The sequence below is a fragment of the Equus caballus genome, chromosome 1 (assembly GCF_041296265.1).
Source record: "Equus caballus isolate H_3958 breed thoroughbred chromosome 1, TB-T2T, whole genome shotgun sequence".
NCBI lineage: Eukaryota > Metazoa > Chordata > Mammalia > Perissodactyla > Equidae > Equus > Equus caballus.
In genome coordinates, this window is record NC_091684.1 from 133,040,507 (window position 1) to 133,053,528 (window position 13,022).

General features: G+C 39.3%; 1 protein-coding gene across 2 annotated transcripts in view; it reads right to left on the reverse strand.

Annotated features, from left to right (window-relative positions):
• Positions 1–13,022, reverse strand: part of REC114 (REC114 meiotic recombination protein) — an 88,898-nt gene that overhangs the window by 13,201 nt on the left and 62,675 nt on the right. The window lies entirely within an intron of this gene.

Sequence of the window (13,022 nt, forward strand, 5' to 3'; positions counted from 1 at the left end):
TAATCTTTTCATATTGAAAATCAATAAAATATTAAAGATAGTAAATATCCATAGTCATATTTGCTATAAAATGCATTTCTATGCCTCTACGATATGCTAAAATATGAGTTTATATTCTCGAAAGCCCGAGGTTTCCATTAACCTAATTAATTAACTGCTCTGACACATCCCTGACTATGAGATTTCTCTTCATGGGAATGTAATTTTCAGTTTCCTATGAATGGGAAAATTGAAACAATTTGTTTTTCAGTGCTGAACGTTTAGTTCTTCATTTCAATCTGAAAAAACAAAAAAGGCAAAGGGGGCAGCAGAGGGCACACAAGTCTCAAAAGAGGGACAAACAGCTGGATCCCAAAGGTGAAAAGAGGAACTTTTTCTGTAGCTTATTAATAAATAGAATTGACCATCTAATGATTATGGCAGCTAATAAGCTCCAATGATGCTGTCAGTGAATTGCCTAAGTTAAGCAGCCCTTTAAGTTAGAACCCAGGGAACTGATAAACTGACCGCTTGTAAAACCAGCATGCACACTTTTGTCTGCCTTGTAAAGGAAGCCTGCTGGAGGAATCTGAGAAATCTCCAAGTCTTTGAAAACAAAAGAAAATGCTGTCCCTCATCCATTTGAACCCTCACAAAATCTCTCTTCCTAAATCTGAATATGATGAAAGTTGCGACCTCCACAGAAATTTACAGCCTAAAAAACTGTAGGTTAATTCCTTGACATTTTCATTTAAAAAAGAAGTAAAAAGCCATTTCTAACATGTTGATTCTAAGAATTTTCTCACCAATAGTAGGTTGCTTTTTTTTAAACAGAAAAAGAAGATAGACAAACCATCTGTGATTTCATCTTAAAACTCTCTCAGAATTAGCAAAAAGAAACGCGTTCATTATTATATCCCAAACATGTAGATACTCTATTGTAGTTTAAAATTGCAGTAGACAGGGAAACTGGCACTCACCCACGCGGCTGGTGGGAGTGCAATGTGGCACAACTCCTACGGAGGGCAATTCGCCAATATCAAAATTACGAATGCATTTACTCTTTAACCCAGCAATGGGAATTCATTTCCCAGATTCACCTGCACACACATGAAGTGATGCATGGACAGGGTTAAGCATTTCTGCATTTTTAATGGTGAAAGATTGGAAACAACTCAAGTATGCATCAACAGTGGACTAGTTAAATAAAGTATGGTATTCTACTCAACGGAAATCTATACAACTGTAAACAAAATAACGGATGTTCTATATCAGTGCTAGCCAGCAGAAACATAATTTGAGCCACATATGTAATTTTAAATTTCTACTAGCCAAATTTTAAAAACAAAAAGAAATTGGTAAAAGTAATTTTAATATTTTACCTTAACATATCAAAAACATTATTTCAACATGTAAACAACATAAAACAGTATTAATAAGATAGCTTACATTCTTTTTTTGGTACTAAGTCTTTAAAACCCAGTGTGTGTTTTACACTTATACCACATTTCAATTCAGATGCTCTATTTTCAATGGTTAAAGTGAAATGTAATCCGACTAAAACAATAAAGTTGAGTCTAATGGGAAAATATTTTACACTGCTTCCATTTTAAATCTAAATTTAAATTAAACTGAATTCTGTTTTTTAGTTGCAGAGGCACATTTTAATTGCTCAGTAGCTACACACAGCCCATAGCTACCTTCTCAGACAGCACAGTTCTATTATGTATTGATCTCTAAGGTATATTGTTCAGCCAGAACACAAGTTACAAAACAATGTCCACAATATGCCACCTATTGTGTAAGAAAAGGAGAGAACATACAACATATATTCTTATTATTTGCCTATACTTACATTAAAAAAAATGGAAGGATTAGTACACAAGACACTAATAAAAAACTATTGGTAGCAAGTGGGAGTGAACAGTGAAGATGGGGGCAGGGATGGGAGTAGAATTTTTACTACATCTTTTTATATTGCTTTGATTTTTTTTCTTTAAAGATTGGCACCTGCGCTGACATCTGTTACCAACTTTCTTTTTGTCCTTCTTCTTCTTCTTCTTCTTCTTCTCCCCAAAGCCCCCAGTACATAGTTATATATTCTGGTTATAGGCTCTTCTGGTTGTGCCATGTGGGACGCCACCTCAGTGTGGCCTGATGAGCGGTGCCACGTCTGTGCTGAGGATCCGAACCGGCGAAAGCCTGGGCCACCAAAGCGGAGCGTGCGAACTTAACCACTCGGCCACAGGGCTGGCCCCAATTGCTTTGATTTTTTGAACCACATAAGCCTCTTATGCATGTGTATGGGAATATCTGTGCAAACAAGGATACCCATTCCAATATGGCATAAACTCAAGGAAGAGGCAGAAGCAGGACCTAAAGAAATGATAAGTCTATGGGAACTCTGTATTACCTTTACAACTTTTCTGTAAATCCAAGACCACTCTGGAATAAAAAGTTTATTAAAAAAGAAAACAGGGGGCCAGCCCTGTGGCCGAGTGGTTAAAGTTCTGCATACTCCACTTCAGCAGTCCGGGTTCGCAGGTTCGGATCCTGGGCGCAGACCTACTCCACTCATCAGCCATGCCGTGGAGGCATGCCACATACAAAGTAGTGGAAGACTGGCACAGATGTTAGCTCAGGGCTAATCTTCCTTACCAAAATAAATAAATAAATAATAAACAGTTCTTGGCCCTGGGCTGATCTTACCTTTTTCTATCTCTAGTTCAGTTTGGGTTCTGTGGGACATCTCCACTTGGCTATTCCACAGATCTCTCACATCAACTTGCCCAGACTGAAACTTGACAGTTTTTCTCCACACATGTTGCCACTCCTATGGGTTGTTGCCTCAGTGAATGGCACCACACACCAGCCAGTCACCCAAAGTGATCAACCTCATACGATACTTGACGATTCCTTTCCTCACTCCTCCCTCAACACCAGTTAATCCCCAAGTCTTAGAGATCCTAACCCCAAACAGCTTTTCATCTGACCATTCTCACCGCTGACACTGGCCCTGCTGCATCAAGCACCACCCGTCCTCCCCTGAACTACTGCACTATCCTCCTAACTGGTCCCCCTTCCTCCAGGCCCAGTTTCTGCATCTAGCTATGCTACTGCCAGAGTCGTCTTTATAAAACAGAAATCTCATGAAGTCACTCCCTTTCAATACCATCATCTGTCATCCCCTCCCTCACCACCGCCCCCCAAGAAACACCTGCAAGATAGAGCCCAAGTTTCTCACTGTAGATCAATCTCCACATTTGGCTTCTGCCTTTCACGTGTGATTATTTCCTTCATCTCTCTTATAAACCTTGTCTTAGCACCACGCCAAACCCCCTGCAGTTCTGCAAATGTGTCGGACTCCTCACACCCTGATGTCGTGGTACAGACTGTTCCTGAAACAGGCTTCCTTTTTCACTGATCTTTTAAAACCCAGCTTTATCTCAACCATTCCCCCCAAGGCAAAGTTGGCTGGGCTCTCAGAATCCTATGCTCTCTCGGGATCTTGTTGTACTTATCACACTATATCATAACTATTTACGTGACTTTCTCCCTGATAAGAATGAGGAGGAATTTCCAGGCAGGGCAAGGCAGGTTCTAGAATGTGTCTTATTACCCCTTGAATCCTCAGCAACTATCACAATGTTTAACAAATGCTACTGGATTGGCCCCAGCAGCCACTCAGTTCAGGACTCTAAACCAAGTCTCCGTGTGCAGTGGCCACGTGGAGAAAGGTGCAGCCTTCCTCCCTGACCACCTCTTAGTTGAGCCGCTTTATGGCTCTTTTTTGTCCATGTGTCCAAAGCATTTTGCCTTAGAACTTCATATATCTCTTCTCTCTGCCTCTTCCCTTGGCTTTTTGCCTAATTAACCTCTAATCATAGTTCATTTCACCCCTAATCTCAGCTGGGTCACCCCACTACACTTTCCCATAGCACTCTACATTTTTCTTTCATAGCATTTATCACAGTTTAAGTGTGTGTATCTGTACTGATTATTTGCTTAATGTCTCTTTTCACTAGACTATAAGCCCCATGCATGCAGGGGCTATATGTGTTTTACTCACGACAGTATATATAGCACCTATTATAGGGTTTGACACTAGAAGATGCTTCAAAAAGTTGAGTGAACGAAAGAATGAAATGCTATTAAAATTAATTAAGAGAAATTTCATGCCACTATTATTTCTTGGGAGCAATGAGGTTCACAAATTTATTACCTGTCCAATGACACAGAACATCTTACTTTTATTTGACTTAGACTAATCTTGTCCAAGATTCAGAAAGAGCTTTTTCATCTAATGTTTGGGGATTTAGTAAAGAAGTCTGTGTACCTAACCACTTGTCATTCATATATTCCTAGATTTTAATAATTAATCTGCCTATCTTTGAAAATCCACCTCTTTGAATCTCCTTTAAGGCTTATCCATCTGGCGAATTGAGTTTAGTTCAACTGATGGCTCCTCTGTGCAGGCTGTCCTGACTTTCACAGACAGTAAGTGACCTGCTCTGCGTTCCCACAGCATGCTGTGCCTGCTGCTGCTAAGACACTCACTGACCATCACTGAGCTCTTGCTATGGCGGGCCTCTGTGCTAGGGGTTAAAAAAAGACACAGAATCTGCCAAAGTGGAGGGGAGAATGCATCAGAATCACCAAGGGAGCTTCTTGCCCTGGTGCCTGGGATATTGTTCCTCTATCCTGTCAAAAATCACTGCCATAAGAGCTCACTGTTAACTGATGAGAGTCTGTCATGTCCTTTTGAAGTGCTGGGGCAGAAAAAATAGTTGGGAATTGATAGGACAAGGTGGGAAGGAAAAGACAGTAGAGTACTCCAGAAAGTACCAAATTTACCATCAGACAAAAGAATAGGAGCCAATACCAAGAAATCATGTCTGTTAAATAAAAAAAGAATGCCAATCTCTGAAATCCCACTACTTCCTTCGAGCACACTTTGACCCATTTCCTCATGCTGTCCAGCTCTGGAAATCTGCCTGAGGTGCAGTGGCAGAAATGCCACATGATTCCAAGGTGGGGCGCCACACCACAATTTTATATAAAGAGAGCCTCAAGCTTTGGTTTTCAAGTATTATACATTATGAAGTTCATTTCTAGATTTTAGTTATCCATGTTCTCCTTGGCCTCTGTTATCATAAATAATTGAGTTACCATAAAGATAAACAAAAAGGAAGCCATCAAAAGACGGGAGAAGAGGAGCAAAATGGCGGAGTGAGCTGATGGGGGACTCTCTCCCCTCCAAACTACAACCAAAACCTGGAACAACTGAATTTCAACCAATAACTCTAATAATACAGAGATTGTCAGAGACCCACAGCACCAAAATGACGGAGGGTGGAGAGGCTGGAGCCCCCCCGTCGGAGGAGCTGGAACGGGGTAGGAGAGAACTTCGCTCCCTCCCCTAGAGACTGGGATCGCTGCCACAGGTGACGGGAGGAGCAGGGGAGGGGCCGCGCATCTGCAGGATCGTCCAGGACTCCCACCGCCAATGCAGCAGAAACCCGCTAATGCAGGAAAGCTTTCGCATGGGGGAACCCCATCAAGCGATGGCCCCGGGAGACCAGAGAGCGAGAGCTGATTGGGATCCAGGTTGGCACGCAAGAGAAAGTGCCCCTCCTACCCCCAAGCCCCACTGCACAGTGCCATCGCGGCTGAAAGCAGAGGGCTCAGAACGCGTGCCTCTTGACCCCCATCCAGTGCTGGCAGGCTGTAACTGCAACCAAATAATACCATCATGCACAAAAACCACTCCTCTACCATTCAGCAATTTATAAAAGCTCCAGTCCAGAAGGAAAACAATAAAAACACAGAATTAAGTCCTGAGGACTTGGAAATAGGTAAACTAAGTGAAAATGAGTTCAGAGTAGCTATCATCAAAAAACTCAATGAGGTAAAGGGAAATATAGAGAAACAAGTCAACAAGCTCTGGAGTTACTTCACAAAAGAGATAGAAACTATAAAGAAGAATCAATCAGAAATATTAGAGATGAAAAATATAATGGATCAGATAAAACAGAATACAGATTCCCTGAATGCACACGTAGTTACCAGAGGAGCAAATTAGCATAATTGAAGATAGACAGGCTGAATGGCTCCAGACAGAGGAAGAAAGAGAACTAAGAATTAAAAAAAATGAAAATAATCTCTGAGAAATAGCAGATTCAATGAGGAAATCCAATTTAAGAACTATCGGAAACCCAGAGGGTGTGGAAAAGGAAAATGGAGCGAGAAATGTGTGTGGAGGAAGCTTTCAGATCTCCTAGATTTGTCAGTGTAAAAAGACCTACTGCAAGGCATATAGTAGTAAAAATGCCAAAAATGAAGGACAAAGAAAGAATACTCAGGGCAGCAAGACAGAAGAAAATAAGCTACAAAGGAACTCCTATCAGACTTTCAGCGGATTTCTCTACAGAAACCTTACAAGCTAGGAGAGAATGGAAGGACATATTCAAAACTTTAAAAGATGAAAATCTTCAGCTAATAATACTCTATCCAGCAAAAATATCCTTCAGATATGAGGGAGAAATTAAGTCTTTTCCAGACAAACAAAAGTTAAGGGAATTTGTAACCAAAAGTATTCCACTACAAGAAATCCTCAAGAAGGCTTTCATACCTGCAAAAAGAAATAAAGGGAGTAAGGGGTCACAAAACACAGAGTAGGGAGACAAATAGATAGAATCTGAATAGGATAGCAAATATTCAACTATAGCATTAGGATAAAGGGAAGGAAACCACCAAAGCAAAGATGATCTTATCACTCTAACCACAAACTCACAACACGAGTTGTAATAAGACATGAAAATAATAATTTAGGAGAGGAACAGGAAAGGGACTAAATCAGTCTAGGCCAAGTAAGTAAGAGACCACCAGAAAATGGACTATATTATACACGAGATTCTAAATACAAACTTCAGGGTAGCCACTAAACTAAAGAACAGAACAGAGACACAAAACATAAATAAGGAAAAATCTAAGAAACCCAGCATAAGAAATTGCAGAAGTCAATGGGTAGGCTAAAACACAGGACGAGACACAAAGGAAACGCAGGAAAACTGGATAAGGAGCAACAGAATGACAGCATTAAGCCCTCATGCACCAATACTCACCCTCCTTGTAAACGGACTGAACTCTCCAATAAAAAAACACAGAGTGGCAAGACGGATTAAAGAAGAAGATCCAACAATTTGTTGCCTCCAGGAAACACACCTCAGACCCAAGGACAAACACAGGCTCAGAGTGAAGGGGTAGAAGACAATACTTCAAGCTAATAGCAAACAAAAGAAAGCAGGTGTCACAATACTTATATCAGACAAAACGGATTTCAAAATAAGGCAGGTAAAGAGAGAGACAGAGGGACAATATATAATGATCAAAGGGACACTTCATCAAGAAGAAATAACACTTATAAATATCTATGCACCCAACACAGGAGCACCAAAGTTCATAAAGCAACTATTAACAAACCTAAAAGAAGATATCAAAAATAACACAATAATAGTAGGGGACCTCAACACTCCACTCACATCAATGGACAGATCATCCAGACAGAAAATCAACAAGGAAATAGTGGAGCTAAATGAAAAGTTAAAACAACTGGACTTAATAGACATATATAGAACACTTCATCCCAAAACAGCAGAATACACATTCTTCTCAAGTGCACATGGAACATTCTCAAGGATAGACCATACGTTGGGAAACAAGGCAAGCCTCTACAAATTTTAAAAAATCGAAATAATAACAAGCGTCTTCTCTTATCATAACGCTATAAGGCTAGAAATTAATTACAAGAAAAAAGCTGAGAAATGCACAAGGATGTGACAATTAAACAATACGCTAATGAACAAGCAATGGATCATTGAAGAAATTAAGGAAGAAATCAAAAAAATACCTGGAGACTAATGAAAATGATAATATGCCATAGCAACTCATATGGGATACAGCAAAAGCTGTATTAAGAGGAAAATTCATCGCAATACAGGCACATCGTAACAAACAAGAAAAATCCCAAATAAGCAATCTTAAACCTACACCTAACTGAATTAGAGAAAGAAGAACAAACAAAGCCCAAAGTCAGCAGAAGGAGAGAAATAATAAAAATCAGAGCAGAAATAAATGCTATTGAAACAAAAAGGCAGTAGAAAGGATCAATGAAACAAAGAGCTGGTTCTTTGAGAAGATAAATAAAATTGACAAACCCCTAGCCAGACTTACAAAGAAAAAAAGGGAGAAAGCTCAAATAAACAAAATCAGAAATGAAAGAGGAGAAATAACAACAGAGTCCGCAGAAATACAACAGATTATAAGAGAATACTACGAAAAACTATATGCCAACAAAATGGATAACTTAGAGGAAATGGATAAATTCTTGGACTCCTACAATCTCCCAAAGCCCACTCAAGAAGAAGCAGACAATTTGAACAGACCAATCACAAGGAAAGAGATAGAAACAGCAATCAAAAACATCCCAAAGAATAAAACCCCAGGACCAGATGGCTTTCCTGGGGAATTCTACCAAACTTTCAGAGAGGATTTAATACCTATCCTTTTCAAGCTATTCCAAAAACTTAGGGAGGATGGAACACTTCCTAACACATTCTACGAGGTCAACATTGCACTGATACCAAAGCCTGACAAGGACAGCACAAAAAAGGAGAACTACAGGTCAATATCGCTGATGAACATAGATGCAAAAATTCTAAACAAAATTTTGGCAACCCGAATTCAGCAATTCATCAAAAGGATCATACATCATGATCAAGTGTGATTCATACCAGGGACACAGGGATGGTCCAAGATCCGCAAATCAATCAACATGATACACCACATCAACAAACTGAGGAATAAAAACCACAGGATCATCTCAATAGATGCAGAGAAAGCATTTGACAAGATCCAACAGCCATTTATGATAAAAACTCTGAACAAAATGGGGATAGAAAGGAACTACCTCAACATAATAAAGGCCATATATGACAAACCCACAGCCAATATCATACTCAATGGGCAAAAACTGAGTGCCATCCCCCTGAGAATAGGAATGAGACAAGGATGCCCTCTATCACCACTCTTATTTAACATAGTTCTGGAGGTCCTGGCCAGAGCAATTAGGCAAGAAAAAGGAATCCAAATAGGGAGGGAAAAAGTGAAACTCTTGCTGTTTGCAGACGACATGACCTTATATATAGAAAACCCCAAAGAATCCATTGGAAAACTTTTAGAAGTAATCAACAACTACAGCAAAGTTGCAGGGTATAATATCAATTTGCATAAATCAGTAGCATTTCTATATTCTAATAATGAAGTAACAGAAAAAGAACTCAAGAACACAATACCATTCACAATCACTACAAAAAGAATAAAATACCTTGGGGTGAATTTAACTAAGGAAGTGAAAGACCTATACAACAAAAACTACAAGGCCTTTCTGAAAGAAATGGAAGACGACATAAAGAGATGGAAGGACATTCCATGTACATGGATTGGAAGAATAAACATAGTTAAAATGTCCATTCTACCTAAAGCACTCTACAGATTCAACGCTATCCCAATCAGAATCCCAAGGGCATTCTTTACAGAAATTGAACAAAGAATTCTAAAATTCATATGGGGCAACAAAAGACCTCGAACTGCTAAAGCAATCCTGAGAAAAAAGAACAAAGCTGCAGGCATCACAATCCCTGACTTCAAAACATACTACAAAGCTACAGTAATCAAAACAACATGGTACTGGTACAAAAACAGGTGCACAGATCAATGGAACAGAATTGAAAGCCCAGAAATAACACCACACATCTATGGACAGCTTATCTTTGACAAAGGAGCTGAGGGCATACAATGGAGAAAAGAAAGTCTTTTCAACAAATGGTGCTGGGAAAACTGGAAAGCCACATGTAAAAGAATGAAAATTGACCATTCTTTCTCACCATTCACCAAAATAAACTCAAAATGGATCAAAGACCTAAAGCTGAGACCTGAAACCATAAGGCTTCTACAAGAAAATGTAGGCAGAACACTCTTTGACATCAGTATTAAAAGGATCTTTTCGGACACCATGTCTTCTCAGACAAGGGAAACAATAGAAAGAATAAACAAATGGGACTTCATCAGACTAAAGAGCTTCTTTTTTCAAGGCAAATGAAAACAGGATTGAAACAAAAACACAACCCACTAACTGGGAAAAAATATTTGCAAGTCATACACCTGACAAAGGGTTAATATCCATAATATATAAAGAACTCACACAACTCAACAACAAAAAATCAAACAACTCGATCAAAAAATGGGCAGGAGACATGAACAGACATTTCTGCAAAGAAGATATACGGATGGCCAATAGGCACATGAAAAGATGTTCATCATCACTGATCATCAGGGAAACACAGATCAAAACTACACTAAGACATCACCTTACACCCATTAGAATGACAAAAATATCTAAAACTAATGGTAACAAGTGTTGGAGAGGTTTTGGAGAAAAAGGAACCCTCATACACAGCTGGTGGGAATGCAAACTGGTGCAGCTACTATGGAAAACAGTATGGAGATGCCTCAAAAAATTAAAAATAGAACTACCATACGACCCAGCTATCCCACTACTGGGTATCTATCCAAAGAGCTTGAAGTCAGCAATTCCAAAAGTCCTATGCACCCCAATGTTTATTGCAGCATTATTTACAATAGCCAAGACATGGAAGCAACCTAAGTGCCCATCAACAGATGATTGGATAAAGAAGATGTGGTATATATATACAACGGAATACTACTCAACCGTAAAAAAAGAACAAAATCGTGCCATTTGCAACAACATGGATGGACCTTGAGGGAATTATGTTAAGTGAAATAAGCCAGATAGAGAAGGACAATCTCTGTATGACTCCACTCATATGAGGAATTTAAAAATGTAGACAAAGAGAACAGATTCGCGGGAAAGGTGGGGTGGGAGGTGGGCACAAAGGGTGAATCGGTGCACCTACAACGCTACTGATAAACAATAGTGTACAACTGAAATTTCACAAGATTGTAACCTATCATTAACTCAATAAAAATTTAAAAAAAAACAGGGGAGAAAAGGACCTAAATAAATGGATACACAGGTTAGATGTAGACAATCTGACACCCAAGGATGGTGGAAAAACGACTTGTGCCCTCATCCTAACACAGCCAGTTTCCCCTGCAGTTGAGTCCTTCCCTGAGCTGGTTTCCTTGGTGTTTCAGACACCTCTCAGGTCCAGTTTGAGCAGGCAAGCCAGGAGCGTACCACAGGGGACACTGGCATCTAGCTAGGTAAATTAGCTTTAAAACCATGGCAGATATGCTCCTAAGTGCTTTGAAGAAAACACAGCATTTTACTTTTACGAAAATAACAATTTAAAAAATGCTCACACCTGCTACAAATACCCCTATTCAGAGGAAAACAGCATGGGTGAATATGGTTACAAAAATAACGATGACTAACCACATGACAATCCAGCAGTCTCTAAGCCCAGACTACCAAAGGGCTTCTGGATGAATGTGAAGTGTTTAGGTGCCAGATGACTTATTTAAAAATTAGATCCTGGGGGCTGGCCCCATGGCTGAGTGGTTAAGTTCCAGCACTCCGCTACGGTGGCCCAGGGTTTTACTGGTTTGGATCCTGGGCGTGGACATGGCACCGCTCATGAGGCCACATTGAGGCGGCGTCCCACATGCCACAACTAGAAGGACCTGAAACTAAGATATACAACTATGTACCAGGGAGATAAAGCAGGAAAAATAACTAACTAACTAACTAACTAAATAAACAGCTGTGTAATCTCAAAGAGAACCTTTAAAAAAAAAAAAAATTAGATCCTGGCTTAAGCCTCAGGATCGTGTTTCTGATTCACTTTCCTTGGAGCTCAGGCTTTGTCAGGTTCAAATTACACTGAAAACAGGGAAAAAAAACCCCACGATAAAGGAGCTGTTACAGAACATGAAAATAACAATATGCAGAGAAAAGAAAGCAAGCAAAAGACCTGAGATTTTAAAAAGTTAAATTTTCAATAATCATAACCACTTGTAACTTACTAAACTATAAAAGGGAGCAAAAAGGTAGACAATAAAAAACAATTATAGCTGGTTTGAGGATTAGACTTTGATCTTAGATTTGACTATGGATATTTCTGCTACATTCAGAAATACACAATACTGTGCTTAGAGGAGAAATAATTGTCTTACTTGAAAGAGCTACTCTACACTTATCATGAAGATAAATTAACAACACCGCCGCAGACTGAGGCAGCTCAAACGAGCACCCCCTTCAACAGCTGACTTAGCAGAGCTATATCTTTCCTGATTTATAAGGGGTATATAAACAGTTTGGTTTCATAATGAAACACAGACTGTTTGGAAGGCATAAGGTAAATAAAAATTAGCGAGTAATGTCAACAAAATAAGGACTTACTATGTTTTAGAATGTTTAACATGTAGAAATCACAACATGCTATGAAAAGTTACAATTTGTTGCACAAGTATTTATCAAGGATCTATTGTGATAGGTCCTATGACTGACACTAGGGATCAAGGTCAAATCACACATGGACGCTGCCCTCAGGGGGTGATAGTCTAGAGGAAATCAAATAACCATTTAACAGTAACAATCAATGTGGTAAATTCTATTTTTCTGCAGACACACAGAAAAGAGGCGTTAGATTACAAGGCCCAGAGGAAATGGCCCTTGAACTGATTTTTTAAAAGCTTTTATTTTAAAATAACTGATTTAATTCTGTAATGTAGATTTTCAAACACACATGAAAGTAGAGAAAACAGTAAAATTGTATGATGAACCACCACGTACCCATCTTCCAGTTACAACAATTTCATAACACAACCAATCATTTCACTTACACCCACAACCAATTAACCCCCCGACTCCTCGGATTATTCTGAAGCAAATCCAGGCATCTGTCAGTATTTCAGAATGTATCTCTAAAAGCTAAGGACTCTTCTTAAAGCATAACCACAAAACCAACATCATGCCTTTAAAAATGAACAATTCTTTAATA